We start from the raw sequence: 18,804 nt of genomic DNA on the forward strand, positions 1-18,804 counted from the left end.
GATATATAAAGTAAACCAAAAGCATTGCTTTCAGATTCATTAAAACTGCCAGGCAAAACATTCAGATGTTGTAATTGGTAAAGTTAGGTCAGCTTTCAAGAAGTATCTTCTTAAATAGAGAATGATGAATGGCTGAAACATGTTGTTAGGATGGTCGAGGCCAGTGCACTGGACTCAGTTAAGAAACCACTCGGTGTTTTAATAAGCAGGTGTTAAAATTAGTATTCTGGAAAGCTGAAAAGGCTGAAAGGCCTTTTTCATGCCTTACAATGTTAGCCTTGGTTTAAATTTACCAATTACAGCATCTGAATTTCTTTTCTGCCGTTCTAATATAGCTTACCTATAAAGAGGGTCACAGATTCACGCCCCACACCAGAGATTTGAGCACATAATTTAGGCTGACACTTCAGTGCAGTACTGAAGGAGTGCTGCACTTTTGGACATGCCACCAATTAAATGAGATGTTAAACTGTGACCTCATCTGCTTTCTTGGATGGAAAAGATCACATGGTCCGGTTTGGAGAAGAGCAGGAGAGTTCTCCCGATGCTGTAACCAACATTTATCCCTCAAAGTCAATAAAAATAGATTATCTGGTCATTTGTCGCATTGCTGTTTGCACAAGTTGGCTGCAGTTCTCCAGTGACTATAAGAGGTTGTAATTTGCTTTGAGGTAATTTAGGACACCCTGAGGTCAAGAAAGGTGTAATGTTGTAATGAAAGGTGTAACGAAAGGTGCAAGTTATTCTATTCTTTCTATCAATGGTAATGTTATGGTGATTGCAACAGATTATAATTATTCTGCCAACTTTCTCAGGAGCATAGATCAATGAACCACTAAACAACAACAACATGCATTTATATAGTAAAATAAAAGCAAAATACTGCAGATGCTGAAAATATGAAATAAAAAAACAAAAAATGCTGGAAATACTCAGCAGGTTTGGCAGCATCTGTGGAGAGAGAAGCAGAGTGCATTTATATAGCACCTTTAAGATAAAAACAAAATCCCAAGGAGTTTAATCACAGAAGCATAATCGAAATGGATGCTGAGTAAATGGAGAAGATATTAGGAAAGGTGTCAAAAGACTTGGTCAAAGAGGTGAGCCTTGAGAAAGCAGAGTCTTAAAGGGGTGAGGGTGGGTAGCGGAAAGAGGTGGAGGCAATTCCAAAGCCTAGGCCTAGGTGGCTGAACACATGGCTGCTAATGCAAGGCAAAGGGAGGAACAGGTATACAACAGACCACAGCCAGAGAAGTAGAAAGTTTGGTGGGGGTTACAGAGATAAGATGGGAAGAAGCCATGAAGGGTTTAAAACACAAAAATGAGCATTTAAAATTTGAGATGTTGACTGGCCAGGAGCTAATGTAGGTCAGTAAGGAAAGGGGTGAGCAGGACTTGAGTCTGATGGAACACAGGCTGCAAATTTTTAGATTAGCTGAAGTTTATGGAGGGTCAACAATGAAATGTCAAGCTTGACAGCATGAAAGTTAAATCCGGATGTGAAAAAGACATTGATGTGGCTTTCAGTGGCAAATGGAGTGATGCACATCAGAGGCAGACAATTTTACAAAATCAGAATAAAGTCTATACGATGGAAAGGATATGGAATCAGAACCTGAGCTTGGTATTGCTTAGAACGCCTGAGGTTGCAAAGAGTCTGGTTCAGACTGAGACAAGTGGTTGGGGTGGGGAACAAAGTAATCCAAGAACCTAAAGAACTACTTCAGGACTCAACACTCTGGTCTGGCTATAGGCACCACTGTAATGGATTTATACCCTGGCATGTCAGATTATGCAGAGATATCATGGCACTGGAGCGAGACATAGACGTTATCACCTAGTCATCAAGACTTCCCTCCACCCCTTGAAATGCCTCAGTAAAGATAGATTTGTAGGGAATATTTAAATTATGGGAACTCCTTGGGAAGCAGACATTAACATACACAGTGTAAAGTATTTGCTTTCATACTATATGCAGGTGCTCTACTGGAACCTGGAAGCGACAAGTGACAAACTGAGCAACGTTGCTACCTTGGCAACCACAGGGAGGCTAATGCTGATTGAAGATTCTGCTTGCAGCTTATCCTTCAGCAGGTCGCAGAGGTTACTGAACATCTTTCTGGAGAGTGTCAGCTTTTGCTGTCCTTTATGGTCTTGAGCTGGGGGTAGTTTGTGTACGTGCCCCATGCTCCTGTAGCTCCTTTGGAAAAGCAAGACAACAAATATCGCAGCTATAATGCTACTAATATGTTTATCTCTCTCAAAGATGCAATAACTCTAACTCAGGTCTGGAGCAATGCGTGGTAATGGAGATCACTAAATGGACTGAACAGAAATTGTCGATTGGTGTTGTGTCACTGTTGAGCCCTTTATTGGCATTCCGTTAATGGACACTATTTAGTAAGAAGAATGTTAGTGTTAATAAGTTCCTTTTCTACAGTTTAGCCTATTGGTGTGTTTTTTTCTATTTTCTCTTCCTTTCATGCCAAACTCCCATTGGTGCTAGCAGTGAAAACTATTGACAAGTAACAGCCTTGCAACACACTCCTGATTCTGCATTGTCCTGTATGTCCTCCGCCTGCCTTGTCTGAAAACATTATACATTTTCATCCTCAAAAATGGTGCACTCAGCTCACATGTCTTTGCTGTCACTCCAACTACGAAGTGTAATTGTTATTTTAAAAGCAGTTTTATAAACGTCAATTACAGACAAAGCAACATGAAACTGTATAATATTCTGGTAGCTTTTTGCCACTTAAATCTATACCATCGACAGTAATTTATCCAGTTATTGCAGAAAGAGGATAACACCACCCTGTGAGGAATGACTTGTTAGGACCTGAAAAATGAATCATACTAAACACCTTTGTGCATGTGCACAAGGCACACTTCTTACATTTGTTGAGCACTTGAACTTTCAACAAAAAAGTGCTATTAGAAAACTAATACCGATAAGTATATCCTTATTCCCAACAATGATAAAATAATTTCTGAAAACGAAAGGGAAACTGTTCCTCACATTGTTTTAGCTTTACCAAAACATCGTACTTTAGAGTAAATATGTCTTCATTTTGAAGAAAAAGCTTTCTGTAAGTATCATGACTTCAGTCACGTCCTGACTTTTTAAAAATTCCGCAATAGGGCCCTTAAGTTTGCGAGGCAGAGCGTCTTTCTTCAGAAGAACATGGTTTAGTCTGCGGTGAAAAGAGCTAAGTAAGACTTGCCTGCAATAAGCACCTTGTAGTTCTCGTTTGAGTGTCCTCAGCACAGATCCGATTGCAGCCCGACCAGCTTCCCTGTCACTAGTGGACAGTTTCACCGGCTGTGAGCTGCTACCTGCAGGCTGAAGTTTAACACTGTTGCTCAAGGGTGGAACTGTCACTGCCAACCGCAGCCCTTGCCTGATTGTGTCTAGAGTTGGTGTGGCACTTTTGGAAAAAAAAATCCAACGCACAAGCAACTTCTGAAGCGAACTTGCAGCAGAAATTTAGCAACAATGAAAAACATCTACCCAACCCACATAAGGTCAACTCATGTGAACTAAAATGGAAGATCTGAAACACTGCAGCATTTTTTTTCCAAAATGGAAATTACTGCAAGACAGCCACTGCATAAAATAAACAAATCAAAATAAGAAAATTGTAATTTATGAAGGGTTTATTTTTCTCTGTTACAGTGGTGTGTAAGCCTCCTTTAGTATAATACTTCTCATTAAATGAAAATTATTTTTAGCTTTTCACTATTTCCATAACAATAATTAAATAGCCCCGGAAAGAAAAATGTAGAAAATTAAGGCAAAAAGTGTAAAGAATGGATAACAAAATTAGCAGTGCAACAGTTTCAAAATTCATAAAGAAACAGAACATATCTTTCAAATATTGAGGTAACACTTTTGTCAGCAATGAACTGGAATGATACTGTGTGTTGTTTGTACCATGAAAACATGAAACAAAAGCTGGCAACATAAATTCTTTGTAGGAGTGAGATAACGTTTCAGACAAGAAATTTAAAGACATACAATACAACTACTGTTTTAACTCATGTGAACCACTGAACTGAAAATTCTGTTTCAGTTGAATGACCTTCGAATAAACTTTTGCCTTCCATTATTTTGCAACAAATGTGTTTGGCATTTGAATGTTTTGAAAGCTGAGTGCAGAAGAAATATAAAAAAAAGCATCTAAATTTCTAGATTATTTCACACTGATATACTTGGTAAATTTATACAAAATAATAATAAGTGCACAGCTCTGAATTGCTGTTGGATTGGTATGTGATGTGCATAAGCCCAGATGCAGTAAAGGACCAAATATATGTCTGGATTTTTGTTTTGTTTAAATGAATCGTTATTCTGTTCATTTAATCAAGTATTTGTTTTGTGAAAAATATCCAGCATCACACCATCATGATGACTATAAAGTTAGAGAGGTTTTTAGTAATAAATAAGTGGATATGTGATATTCCAGAGCCACTGCAAAATGGAGACCTAGAGCAGGGGTAGAGAATTGCTGAAAAATAAAAAATCATTCTGACTTAACAACAACTTGTATTTATCTAGTACTTTTAACGTAGTAAGTTGTCCCAAGGTGCTTCACAGGAATGCTATCAAACAGAATTTGACACCAAGCCACATACTGAAATAATGGGTAGGTAACAAAGGCTGGTTTTAAGGAGCGTCCTTTAGGGTGAGAGAGAGGTTGCATGGCGGAGAGGGTTAGGGGGAGAATCCCAGAGTTTAGAGGCTAGGCAGCTGAAAGCATGGCCTCCAATGGCAGAGTGATGAATTTGGGGATGGAGCAGCACAGAGACCTCTGAGGATTTTAGAGCTGGTGGAGCTAAGAGACAGGAAAGGGCAGGGGAATAGGGGGATTCGAAAACAAATATGAGAATTGTGAAATTGAGGCATCGCCAGACCAGGAGCCCAATGTAAGTCAGCAAGCACACAGGAAATGAGCGAATGGGACTTGGTGAGAGTTACAATACAAGCTGCAGAGTTTTGGATGAGCTCCAGTTCACAGAAGGTGCAAGGTGAATGAATAACTGTAGGTGAGGTATCTGGATCCATTCCATATTTTATATCAGTCATTAAAATGGTGTGATCATCAGAGCATAGGAACAGGAGTAGGCCATTCAGTCCATTAAGCCTGCCCCCCCCATTCAATATGAACATGGCTGATCATCCACTTCGATGCCTTTTTCCCACACTATCTTCATATCCCCTTATGTCATTTGTATTTAGAAATCTGTCAATCTCTGCTTTAAGCATACTCGATGATTGAGCTTCCATAGGGGTAGAGAATTTGGGGTAGAAGAAAGAGAGTGACAGGGAGTAACAGTTAGTACAAGTGCTGATGATGATGGATGTTTTGAGTTATTTTCAGTAATAAATGAGCTGTTCTGAACTACATGTACCCTAACTCTTTATTCACTATATTTATGATAGGATCGCAGTCTGTACACATAGCAGCAGTAAGTTTCTTGGTACAATTCTTTTGTAAAGTGTAATCTGTTAAGCATTGGAAGGAAAAGTAGATGACACACATGCCCATTACATGGTACTGAAATAGCTAATATTCAAACTGAAAAAAACCTATGAGGCTAAGTAGATGTAATCAGTAAGTTACACCCAAGATTACCCTCAAAATGTGCCTAATTTGCAAATACCTATTGTCACACCAACATGTTATGTTGAATGATTTTTGTTAATCCACTGGCTGGAGACCTGAATTTTTTTTTAAAAGAAATTAGAAAAGGAACAGATAAAAGGTGACTTAGCTAGCAGCTTAAGGTGACCACCTAATTTGCAACACTGTATCCTACATTTCAAGGCCTGTGAGGTTGGAGATAAAATGTCTTCCCCGTCCCAGCAAGAATCAAGACCTGGGAAATTTAAGGGAACTGCCTGTTCCCATTCACAAGGCAGCAAGACTATTACTTGAAAAATGGGACCCTGGTTGTGATGAAGAAATCCCCAGGCATGGGCTGCTTTTAGTTGCAAGAAGAAATACAAAGCTAACTACCATGCTTGAATCACTGGGTGACTGTCATGTGACAAACCCCCATCTGTGTTTTAAGCTGGTGTTTCTCTGAAACAGGCTGAAAAACATCTGGACTCTGACAAGTGCAGGCCTAAGTGAGGGCTCCTCTCTCCATTCCAGCTTGCAAGCTTCAAACCCTGCCTGCTGATTGACCGCCTCTGCATACTCCAGCTGCAACCAGAGAACCCTTGAAGGAAAGCATCCGCATCGCTGTCTCCAAGAGACCTACCAAATCAGCCATTGATCTCTTCAAACCGGAATCCTCAGGACCACCAAATTCAGCTAGAAGCCAGCCAAATCACCAAACCCCACAGACTGAATACCCCTTTTTGCAATGGACTCTAACTCGACCAATCTACCCCTCCCCACTCTGTAACTTATTTGTGTGTGAGTGTGAACCTCTAGTGTGTGTGTGTGTGTGTGTGTGTGCGTGCGTGAAAGTTGGAGCATAGTTTATTATTTTACTCAGTTTGGTTTAGTACAATATTGTTAACTTCTTTCTTTGTTAAACTCAAAAAAATCTGTCCAATTGGTTCTTGTTATGATCATAGCAAGTAAATAATCAAACATCTACTGAATTGACCAGTACATACACTTTAAAAAAGAATTATACCTGTTGTGGTCAAAAAAAGATAGGGAAAAGAGGGAAGCCCTTCGACCCCTCCTCACCTGACCGTAACACTATTTTCACGCAAGTTTCCTGCCAATCTCTAGTACACGGTGGAACATAGAAATAGGTGGAAAGAAGTGGAGCATCATCGAAGGAAAGTATCAAATTCTCACTATATAATCGTTTTTTTAAGTATGAGAACTTTTCATCTGTGTTCACTATGGAGAAGGACAATGTAGGTGTAGAGATCAGGGAGGGGGATTGTGATATACTTGAACAAATTAGCATTGAAAGGGAGGAAGTATTAGCTGTTTTAGCAGGAATAAAAGTGGATAAATCCCCAGGCCCAGATTAAATGTATCCCAGGCTGTTATGTGAGGCAAGGGAGGAGATAGGAGGGGCTCTGACACAAATTTTCAAATCCTCTCTGGCCACAGGAGAGGTACCAGAGGACTGGAGGACAGCAAATGTGGTACCATTATTTAAGAAGGGTAGCAGGGATAAACCAGGTAATTACAGGCCAGTGAGTCTAACATCAGTGGTAGGGAAACTATTGGAAAAAATTCTGAGGGACAGGATTAATCTCCACTTGGAGAGGCAGGGATTAATCAGGGATAGTCAGCATGGCTTTGTCAGGGGGAGATCGTGTCTAACAAACTTGATAGAATTTTTTGAGGAGGTGACTAGATGTGTAGATGAGGGTAAGGCAGTTGATGTAGTCTACATGGACTTCAGTAAGGATTTTGATAAGGTCCGCATGGGAGATTGGTTAAGAAGGTAAGAGCCCATGGGATCCAGGGCAATTTGGCAAATTGGATCCAAAATTGGCTTAGTGGCAGGAGGCAGAGGATGATGGTCGAGGGTTGTTTTTGCGAGTGGAAGCCTGTGACCATTGGTGCACTGCAGGGATCGGTGCTGGGACCCTTGCTGTTTGTAGTGTACATTAATGATTTAGACGTGAATATAGGAGGTATGATCAGTAAGTTCAAAGATAACATGAAAATTGGTGGTGTCGTAAATAGTGAGGAGGAAAGCCTTAGATTACAAGATGATATAGATGGACTGGTAAGGTGGGCGGAGCAGTGGCAAATGGAATTTAATCCTGAGAAGTGTGAGGTGATGCAATTTCGGAGGGCTAACAAGGCAAGGGAATATACAATGGTAGAACCGTAGGCAGTACAGAGAGTCAGAGGGACCTTGGTGTACTTATCCTTAGTTCACTGAAGGCAGCTGCACAGGTAGATAAGTTGGTTAGGAAGGCATATGGGATACTTGCCTTTATTAGCCAAGGCATAGAAAATAAGAGCAGGGAGGTTATGATGGAGCTGTATAAAACACTGGTTAGGCCACAGCTGGAGTACTGTGTACAGTTCTGGTCACTGCACCATAGTAAGGATGTGATTGCACTGGAGAGGGTGCAGAGGAGATTCACCAGGATGTTGCCTGGGCTGGAGCATTTCAGCTATGAAGAGAGACTGGATAGGCTAGGGTTGTTTTCCTTAGAGCAGAGAAGGCTGAGGGGTGACCTGATTGAGGTGTACAAAATTATGAGGGGCATAGATAGGAAGATACTTGTTCCCTTAGCAGAGGGGTCAATAACCAGGAGGCATCAATTTAAGGTAAGGGGCAGGAGGTTTACAGGGGATTTGAGGAAAACCTTTTTCACCAAGAGGGTGGTTGTACTCTGCAACACACTACCTGAAGGGGTGGTAGAGGCAGGAACCCTCACAACATTTAAGAAGTATTTAGATGAGCACTTGAAATGCCATAGCATACTAGGCTATGGGTCAAGTGCTGGAAAATGGAATTAGAATAGATAGGTGCTTGATGGCCGGCACAGACAAGATGGGCCGAAGGGCCTGTTTCTGTGCTGTATAACTCTATGACTCTAATTAAAGTTTCAAGCAATCTAACCATCACTCATGCACATTAGACATAGCATATTAAAGAACGTGCAATTGTAGAAGTTATTCCATTTTTGATGTGGATATCGTGGCCATAAAAATGCATTCAAAAAAACAGAAATTATAATACAGGTTTCAGCAAGAATACATTAAAAAAATTTCTCAAATAATCGCAATAAAACACCAGCACCTGCTGTGCCTAAAATTCTGAGCTCTATTTTACACCCATTCTGAACCCGCATTATGTTGTTGTTAACTTCAAGTAATTTTCTTTATCAATTGCTGATGTAGAATATTATATAGTATGGGTTGAACTGTTTTGTATTGCGAGCACCATGATGTACTGTTATTTCAGTGCTGAAATGTTTGTTCTGTGCTCATTTTATGTATTTGTAACTTAGTAAATCAAGGTTAACAGTCTTGTAGCATTTATTCTTTATAGTTTCACAAAACACTACAAGCAGAGTAGGAGGAATTAATGCATATGCAAGCAATAATTGTGTGATTTTGATAATATGGTGAGAATACCATGATGATTGGGTCATTCATAGCTTGTTTTCTGACAATCGTTAATTTCTTCAGTCAGCCAACATACTTGAAATATCATGGTTATATTCAACAATGTGTTTCTTTCATTTCTTGTTGGTCAATCTAAGGGTTTAAATGTTGATTTTCATTATGCTAAAAATATTTAAATATATTTTCTCCCCCTCTCTTTGGATTTTCCCAGACTACTTACCATTTCAAGCCAAAAAAGAGGACCAATGACGTGTTCCCAACCTTACTTCCTACCGCCCTGTGACATTATGTGTTTCAGCATCTATATTTCATGATTGTTCAAAATCAAATATAAAGTTTTTATAAAGCTAACATCATTTTGTAGAATCTGGTGTAAAGGTGATCATCAAGCACGTTTATGAACATTAATGGGAGTTAAATGGTTAAGTTACTGCCTTTAATTCACTGCCAGACATTTATGTATCATATTTAATTTTTTAACTATTATTTCACAGCCACGCTGAACATAGTAGAGCTGATGTGACATAACTTAAGGCCAAGTAATAACAATGACAAGCACGTAGGACCTAAAGGTTCATGCCTTAATCTACAATGTCACAACATAAAATTACCATATTGCGCACATGATCAGGGGGAAATGTATTATGCATATGTATATTATAAATGTATTATTTCATATGTTGAATTTGTGCAAGACATTGATTAGTCCACAGTTGGAGTATAGTGTGCTGTTCTGGGGAAGGAGACAATGAGGAGTCACTGCTAATAATTTCTAATTGTTTTTTTTTAAGTTTAATTTCTGCTCAAGTTTTCTTATTGCATTGAAAGCACATATCGCTGCAAGGCCACCCGATCCGACCCAACCCCACCACAAACCCATTCCTTGCACTGACTCATCCTCAGCCCCAGACTGTCATGCTACATGCTGCCGGACACCTCTACTCTGCATTGCCTGTGCTTGCTGTTCCCACTGGTCCTTTAGTCAGAGAACTATTCCAACATCTCTTGCCACCTCCAAGGCCTCAAAATGCTACTAAGGGATTCATCCTCATTGTAATGCCTCAAAAGTATGGGTCCCCACATAAACAATTCCAAGGCATCTGCACAGCTGCAGCTTTGTTTGTTTCTTCTGCCTTTTGCTGTTCCTGCTCAATTTATTACGTAAGTGGAATTGCTAGAAGAAAAATCTGTTTCTAGAAGCTTCATAAGAGTTCAGAACATTGTACAGCTTTTATACACTTGGCATTTGGAAATAGTCTAAGTGGCAAATAAATCACAATGTAATAGAAGCAAGATGCATCCCTAAACCTTGTAGTGTTTTTCTTGAAAGCAGCTTTAAATGCCCCTTGAGATGACCAGCTCTTGACTTGTGCTGCCCATGGTAGCATTTAACGTAGTAGCAACATAGGCTAAGATGAAATTGACATTAGGGCCCTGACATTGCTAATTGACCCTGATTTGTATATGTTAATGATGTTCTCGCCTGTTTCTAGCGGGAGCTCTTCCAGCCTAAATTGAGATCTGTGCAAAAATCAGAGTGGGTGAATCTTCAGCAGTTCTGTTTTGAGATTTTGGTTCCACCTCTGCCTGCTTTTAGGTGCGGTAGTAATGGGACAAAAATCAATTCCCAATTTTTTTTGCTACCTCTGTAGCATGTAAAAATTAAGCTGTTACTGTTCAAGCATTGCCAATAGATTTTAATGGGTTATAACAGCATTCCCAACTCAATGATTTTAGTAGATACTAGTATGTCATCTGTGGAATCCCATATTGGCTTTGTTTATAGCCGTAAGGCTGTTGTGTTATGTAGTGTGTAACCTCAGGGTACTGATTTACTGTGACTGAATAAACAAATTTCCATTTTTATTGAATGCCATTCTAGGATTTTTATTGACAGAAGAATAAATGAGTAGTCTTTACTTAGTAAATCAGTTGTCTTTATCTTATGTGTTTTAATTTATTTCAATTAAATTAGGATGATGGGGATGGTAGCATAGTGGAAATGTCACTGTGCTAGCAATCCAGAGCCCAGGCTAATGCTTTGGGGGCAAGGGTTCAAATCCCACCATGGAAGATGGTGAAATTTGAATTCAATTAATAAATCTGGAATTATAAACTAGTCTAATAGTGACCATGAAACTACTGTCGATTGTTGTAAAAACACATCTGGTTCACTAATGTCCTTTAGGGAAGGAAATCTGCCGTCCTTACCTGGTCTGGTCTACATGTGACTCCAGACCCACAGCTATGTGGTTGACTCTTAAATGCCCTCTGAAATAGCCGAGCAAGCCATTCAGTTCAAGGGCAATTAGGGATGGACAATAAATGCTGGCTTAGTCAGCAACACCCACATCCCACAAACAAAAAAAAAATCTTTTGTATTCAATTTTTGAACATCCTTGAATGTGTTGTTGCCTTGCAAATCCGTTCCCATCTTTTCTATGTTTGAATCTCTCCAATCATGACTCTGCCCTGCCATAATACTGAAACAGCTCTTATCAAAGTCACAAATGACATTGTATGTGACTGTGACAAAGGTAAACTTTCCCTCCCTATCCTACTTGACCTGTCTGCAGCCTTTGACACAGTTGACCACATCAGCCTCCTCCATTGCCTCTCCACTGTTGTCCAGCTGAATGGGACTGGTTCTCACCTGATTCCATCTTTATTTATCTAATCATAGCCAGAGTATCACTTGCAGTGCCTTCTCTTTCTGCTCCTGCACCGATACCCCTGGTGTCCCCAAGGATATATCCTTGGTCCCCTCTTATTTCTCAACCGACATGCTGTCCCTCGGTCACATCATCCAAAAGCACATCATTAGTTTCCACATATACGTTGATGACATCCAGCTCCACCTCACAACCACCTCCCTCAACTCATCCAATATTGCAGAATGATCAGCCTGCCTATCTGACATCCAGTTCAGGATGAGCAGAAATTTCCTCCAATTAAATGTTGGGATGACTGAAGCATTGTTTTTGGTCCCCACTCCAAACTCTATTCCCGAGCTAGCAACTCCATCTCTCTGCCTGACAATAATCTGAGATTAAGCCAGTCTGTTCACAACCTTGGTGTCATATCTGACCCTGAGATGAGCTTCTGACCATATATTCGTACCATCAGTAAGACCATTTATTTCCACCTCTGTAACATCGCCCGACTTCACCACTGTCTCAGCTCATCTGCTGCTGAAACCCTCATTCGTGTCTTTGTTACCTCTAGACTTCACTATTCCAACACAGTCCTGGCTGATCACCCACATTCTACCCTCCACAAACTTGAGGTCCAAAACTCTGCAGCCCATGTCTTAACACACACCAGGTCCCGTTCACTAATTATCCCGCTGCTCGCTGACCTGGTCCTGGTCAAGCAACGTCTTGATTATAAAATTCTCATCCTTATTTTCAAATCCCTCCATGGCCTCACCCCCAACTATCTCTGTAATTTCCTCCAGCCCCAAACACTCTAAGATATCTGAGCTCCTCTAATTCTGGCCTCTTGAGCATTCCCGATTTTAATCGCTTCACCATTGGTGGCTACGCATTTGGCTGCCTAGGCCCTAAGTTCTGGAATTCCCTCCCCACAATTCTCCACCTTTCCTCCTTTAAAATACTCCTTAAAACCTACCTTTTTGAGCAAGCCTTTGATCATCTGATCCAGTATCTCCTATGTAGCTTGGGGTCATATTTCATTTTATAATGCTGCTATGAAGTGCCATGGGATGTTTTTATTTCGTTAAAAGCACTCTATAAATATAAGTTGTTGTTTTGTCCCTTACCATTGTTAAAACTGAATACACACAATGAAATGGTATGCAGCATGCATCCTTTGGAGGCATCTATCTGTTAATTAGCAGTGCATAGAAGGAGAGTTAACTTTTGCTGTATTTGAGCACTGTCCTATGCTGCAGGAGCACTGGGAAATATTGCTAGGGTTTGGCAGAATGGGGGTAAGGTCTTGGATTTGACATCATTGCAGTGGAGCTAATGGGTTCAGGAGCATGGGGGAAGAAGCATGCAGATAAAGAAGAGAAAGGGATCAAGGATGGATCCTGGGGAGTTCCATAGCTGACATTCGGGAGTGGGAAGAAAAGTCTTTGCTACAGAGGTTCTGGCTTTGATCAGATAAACAAGATTCCCTGAGCTGAGGTTTCTTCTCTAGCTCCTTCAGTCAGGACCAGGCATTTGTGTGGTAGTCGGTTCACCAAGTGCACGGAGGCATTTGGCTTCCTCACTGTTGGAGTCCAAGCCAGCCATACAACTTTGACCCCTCCCGCCCCCAAAGATTTAAATTTACAAAGGAATTATGCAAACCTGCTTTAAAATGACATCAGGTGGGTCTTGGGCCCTGACCAAGGGGCTTCCCTCTCCGATTTTCAATTACTGTTGCCCATCAGGTGATAAATGTGCGGCTGGCAGTTTAAAATCATCCACTGTGCTTATTTTTACCTGAGTTTGCAAGATTTTTTCTAGTCTAGATTTGGTCTGCTTAGAATTGTGATTTTTAAAAGTTTGTTTTTTCTAGTATACTTGCTTTTAGAAGCAAATAACACAGACTGTGCAACTGCAATCTGTTGAAAAGAGCTGAAAAGTGGCACAATCAAGTCTAATTAGGATCACCCACCCTCTTGTTAACTGGAGTGCATACTGTATGGTGTTTAAATACTATTTAATAAACATCTTATGCCAATACTGAGTTGATATCAGATTGGTATTTGCTATTAAATGCAATAGCTCTGTTCCTGAATATTGCAACACAATGAACCACAGAATATGAATATGAACACTGTGGGCGTAACAAGAATCTAGATACAGTATTTGCATTCTGGCTACACCTATTGTACCCACACACTATAAGCTGGAAAGAACATGCCTTATTTAGTAATAGTATATGGGACTATTTCAACAGTTTATTTTATACACAGAAGCAAACATTTTATAATGAAGTTATGACTTTAAATTATTTTTTAAAATGCAAATTTTATTACAATTGATCTTAGCTACAACACATTGTCTTACATTCATGCATTGATGGTGTAGTAAATGGTGGTCAGTGCACAAAATAGAGAATGGAGAGTAAGCCTGGCATTAGGAACATAGGAGCAGGAGTAGGCCATTCAGCCCATCGAGCCTTCCCCGCCATTCAATATGATCATGACTGATCATCCACTTCAATGCCTTTTTCCCACACTATCCTCATATCCCCTTATGTCATTTGCATTTAGAAATCTGTCAATCTCTGCTTTAAACATACTCAATGACTGAACTTCCACAGCCCTCTGGGATAGAGAATTCCAAAGATTCACAACCCTCTGAGTAAAGAAATTTCTCCTCATTTCTGTCCTAAGTGGCTGCCCCCTTATTTTTAAATTGTGTCCCCTGGCTCTAGATTCCCCAGCCAAGGGAAACATCTTAGATGCATCATTGTGGCTTATGTGCAGCTCAGTGAGTTGGATCTGCTTCTGGTGAGTGGCACTTTCAAAAGAAAGAACTAGAATTTATATTGCATCACTATGCTTTGTTATCATAAATGTCCCGAAGCACTTCATATATAACTAATTACTCCTTGCCTGTTATGATGTAGACAAAGTTGGCAGGTATTAAGTGCACAGCAAGGTCCCACAAACAATGATAATTGAACAGTTAATCTGTAGTATCAAATGATTTTATTGGAGGAAAAATTTGTTGATGCATGCATGATTTTTCGATTGGTAATTCTGGAATGTTTGAACATTTGGTATGTGCACGAACCCGCAAACCTAATCGACTAATAACACAGAAATGACTGGAAAAACAAAGCAGGTCGACTAGGATCTGGAAGAGGCTGCCTTTATATTGGTTTAAGTGGGATATTGGTATAGTCAGTTCCTGAAATATGCGTTTTGTGCAAATAGTAGCAACCGCAGTGTAAATCAGACAGATCCACTGAGTCCTTCCAAAAGTGGACCTTGGTTGCCTGGCAGGTTTACAATGGAGGTTTTGCTGGCTGTGGAAAACACATGCCTCGGGAAATGTTGGCGCAAATATTCCGTTGGCTACATCATAAAAGCTGCTGGATAAACAATATGTTAATGTGTTAAGTATGATCTTCATCAGAACTTGTGATATCCAGCATTCTCTCTGTTAACAGCCAAAGGCTTGCAGGTTGATAAGGTAAATTGGCCATTATAAATTGCCCCTAGTATAGGTAGGTGGTAGGGGAATTGAGGGAAGGTGGGGATGTGAGAGGGTAATGGGATTAATGTAGGATTAGTTTAAATGGGTGGTTGATGGTCGGCACGGACTCGGTGGGCCGAAGGGCCTGTTTCAGTGCTGTATCTCTTTAAAAAAAAAATTACAAACTTCCAGGGGGCAAACTTGGATAGCTTCTGAAATTGGACATGGGGTTATGTTGCGCTCTTTCATAATGATACAGGCACCATGCAAACTTTGTGCTGCCTGCTCATTTGAATTATTATGGTGTGCAGTCCAGTGCTGAACATGCTGCTGAGTGGCTGCAGGGGGCCCAAGTCCAGACAAGGCCAGCACCACTTAAAGCAATCCTGTACTACTTAAAGCCAGATTGCACCTCCTAAGGATGAGGTGCATTTTATCTGCAACAGGGACTGAAACTGCTCAGACAAGATTGGAAGACCTGGAGGAAGGAACATTAGTGGTGCTACAGGCCAGGGATTGTGCCTCCATGTTTTCAGATACAGCACTGAAGTAGTTGGTGCAGGAGGTCAACATGAGGAGAGAGGTTCCCTTCCCTCAGGGGGCCAGGAGACTCTCCAGACATGTACTCGGATGGTGGTGGGAGCAGGTGGCTGTGGCACAGTCTGGCGCAGAGGACGTGTATGCAGTGCTGCAAGATGTTTAATGATCTCTGTTATGAAGTCTTCGTGTGGAAACTGAGTTCTGTACAGCTTGTATTTGTGTTTTGATTTGAGGATGGGGGTTTTCCAGGTTCTGGGAGGTCAAACTCAGGTTAAACCAGCAAAGGTTCACTAGATTGGTCCCTGGGATGAGGGGGTTGTCCTATGATGAGAGACTAAGTAAATTGGGCCTGTATTCTCTGGAGTTTAGAAGAATGAGAGGTTATCTCATTGAGACATATAAGATTCTAAAGGGGCTGGATAGGGTAGACACTGAGAAATTATTTCTGCCAGTCAGCGAATCTAAAACACTGGATCAGATTCTCAGGATAAGGGGACGATTATTTAGGACAGGGATGAGGAGAAATTACTTCATTCAAAGGGTTGTGAATCTTTGGAATTCTCCACCCAGATTGTTGTGGATGTTCCATCGTTGAATATATTTAAGGCTGGGATAGACAGATTTTTGGTCTCTCAGGGAATCAAGAGGTATGGCGAGCAGGCAGGAAAGTGCAGTTGAATCCTAAGTTCAGCCATGATCGTATTGAATGGCGGAGCAGGCTCCATGGACCATATGGTCTACTCCTGCTCCTATTTCTTGTGTTCTTGTGTTAACAGTCTTGTAACTGAGAGAAAAACCGCTTGTTTATTTTACCAAGGACATGGGACTGCAAGTTTTTAGTTCCAGTTTGTCAAGAAAGCTCTACAGAGTGTTGGAGCCAGCTAAGAGTTGGGTGTGTTTTTAAAAGAAGGGTTTCAAATTGTGATAGTTTGCAGCAGTTGTTTCAAGAATCCTGGACTGAGGGCTGACCATTGGCTGTGATACCACTCCATCAGGATGGTAGTGGGCAAGGCCGAGGTTATTTGAGAGACAACAAGACTAAATTGTGAAAGAGAAGATTGCATTGATCACTATCGACAGGCCATCATTACTACCATATCTGTAACCTTGAGAGCCAGTCTTTGAAACCTACTGGAGGAAGTTCCTGATCTTGTTGTACTGTGGAGGTGTTCAGTGCCACCTGGCTGATAAGACTGTCCAGAGGATCTTTGAGGACTTTCCTTGAACCCTCTGCTAATTAACATGTAAACTTTGAGATACATATATCGACCAATATTTAACTGGTAGTTCATATTTAATTTATGGTTTTGGTTTGAGTGTTAAAGTAAAATTTATAAAAGAGAAATCTTGTCCATTTGTTTTGCTAAATTGGGGTCAATCTGTGGATTTATGTTTTTATTTAGAGATACAACACTGAAACAGGCCCTTTGGCCCACTGAGTCTGTGCCGACCATCAACCACCCATTTATACTAATCCGACATTAATCCCATATTTCTACCACATCCCCACCTTCCCTCAATTCCCCAACCACCTACCTATACTAGGGGCAATTTATAATGGCCAATTTACCTATTAGCCTGCAAGTCTTTGGCTGTGGGAGGAAACCAGAACACCCGGCGAAAACCCACATGGTCACAGGGAGAACTTGCAAACTCCGCACAGGTAGTACCCAGAATTGAACCTGGGTCGCTGGAGCTGTGAGGCTGTGGTGCTAACCACTGCGCCACTGCGCTGACCCATTTGATTCTTTTCATTTGTTGGTGGTCTCCACGGGGATCATAACACCTCACATAAGAGGTCAAGATCACTGAATGCATCCTTGGATACCATATCCTACCAACTGCCAGCACTGGTCCCACACACTGCTTCAATCACCATACCAGCTTCATGCACCGACCAAGAATCTATATCAGCCACGACTGAAAACTCACATTTATTTCATCCTCACACACTTAGCATTTCTGGAAGCTGCACACTCACATCTCACAGCTTGCAGACATTGCCAGCTCGTCAACTGTGGCAGGCAAATCACCCAAACACATTGCACCACAGCCACTGACGCACTTTCCTCTCGTTTGCATAACTAGGTAGCCCATGATATACAGCAGCAATTAACCGACAGGGGAAAGCACAGCTGCATGTGCTGACCCCCATGGAGGAGATGGTGCTGGGAATAATTGGAGAGGCTGTCACTGAAGCCGTGGCCGGTGGTGTTGCTGAAGTCATTGAGGATGACGGTATGTTCCTGCCTAATGCACCTTCTCAAATCCTACTTCACCCTCATCCTGCAATCTGTTATGCTGTACAAGCTGTAGATGGTCTAACCATGCACTTTTTGCTTTCCTCTCCCCACCTCCCTCACCGCAACCTCCCCTTGACAGCTAGTGGTGCAGGAAGCTGAATGTTAGAGGACATACTGAGGAGGAAGAAACACCATCAACTTGATCTGACGATTACAGCCACCTGAATCTCAGCTTATTGCCGTGCAAGTTCAGAATGCTGCCATCATGGCAGCGGATACTTGTGCTCAAAGGGGTTTGCAGGTTCTCACAGCAATGCAGCAATCTGTCCTGCAGCAGATTTCTAAGATTGCTGAGTTGCTGCCCGGCAGGGTGGCAGTGGCTCAAAGGAGCACAAACCTGCTATCCTATTGCAAGATGACAACGTTTGTGCTCCCACCAATGCGACTCCATCAGTGCCCTTGCTGTTGCCTGTGAGACAGACAGCCCAGACTGCTGCTGCCAATACTGTAGTGGTGCAGTCTAATGCCAGCCTCTCAAGCCTCAGAGCTGCTCAAGGGCATCCATCTGCAGTCTCCCCCACTGAAAGTCAGCATCCTGCTACTACCGATGCTGCAGCCACTGGGATAGCACTGCGTATGAGTATTAGTCCAGGCAAAGGCACACACAAAACTGGCACTAAGGGAATGCACAGGAGTGCTTAGTTGTATTGTAGGGACTGTTAGATGTGTTTTTTTTAATTCATTCACGGGATGTGGGCGTCGCTGGCCAGGGCAGCATTTATTGCCCATCCC

General features: G+C 41.4%; 1 protein-coding gene across 5 annotated transcripts in view; it reads right to left on the reverse strand.

Moving 5' to 3' along the window:
• Positions 1-18,804, reverse strand: part of bcas1 (brain enriched myelin associated protein 1) — a 237,205-nt gene that overhangs the window by 190,808 nt on the left and 27,593 nt on the right. For 3 of the 5 annotated variants that reach the window (XM_068048792.1, XM_068048793.1, XM_068048789.1), the window contains exon 1: positions 3,225-3,500. The exons of 1 other annotated variant lie outside the window; for it this stretch is intronic. The gene's annotated coding sequence lies outside the window, so the exon portion shown is untranslated. Of the gene's footprint in view, positions 1-3,224; positions 3,501-18,804 lie in introns of those variants that run through there. One more of the 5 variants, XM_068048791.1, reaches the window with a different exon arrangement.

The sequence above is a fragment of the Heterodontus francisci genome, chromosome 16 (assembly GCF_036365525.1).
Source record: "Heterodontus francisci isolate sHetFra1 chromosome 16, sHetFra1.hap1, whole genome shotgun sequence".
In the NCBI taxonomy this organism is placed as follows: Eukaryota; Metazoa; Chordata; class Chondrichthyes; order Heterodontiformes; family Heterodontidae; genus Heterodontus; species Heterodontus francisci.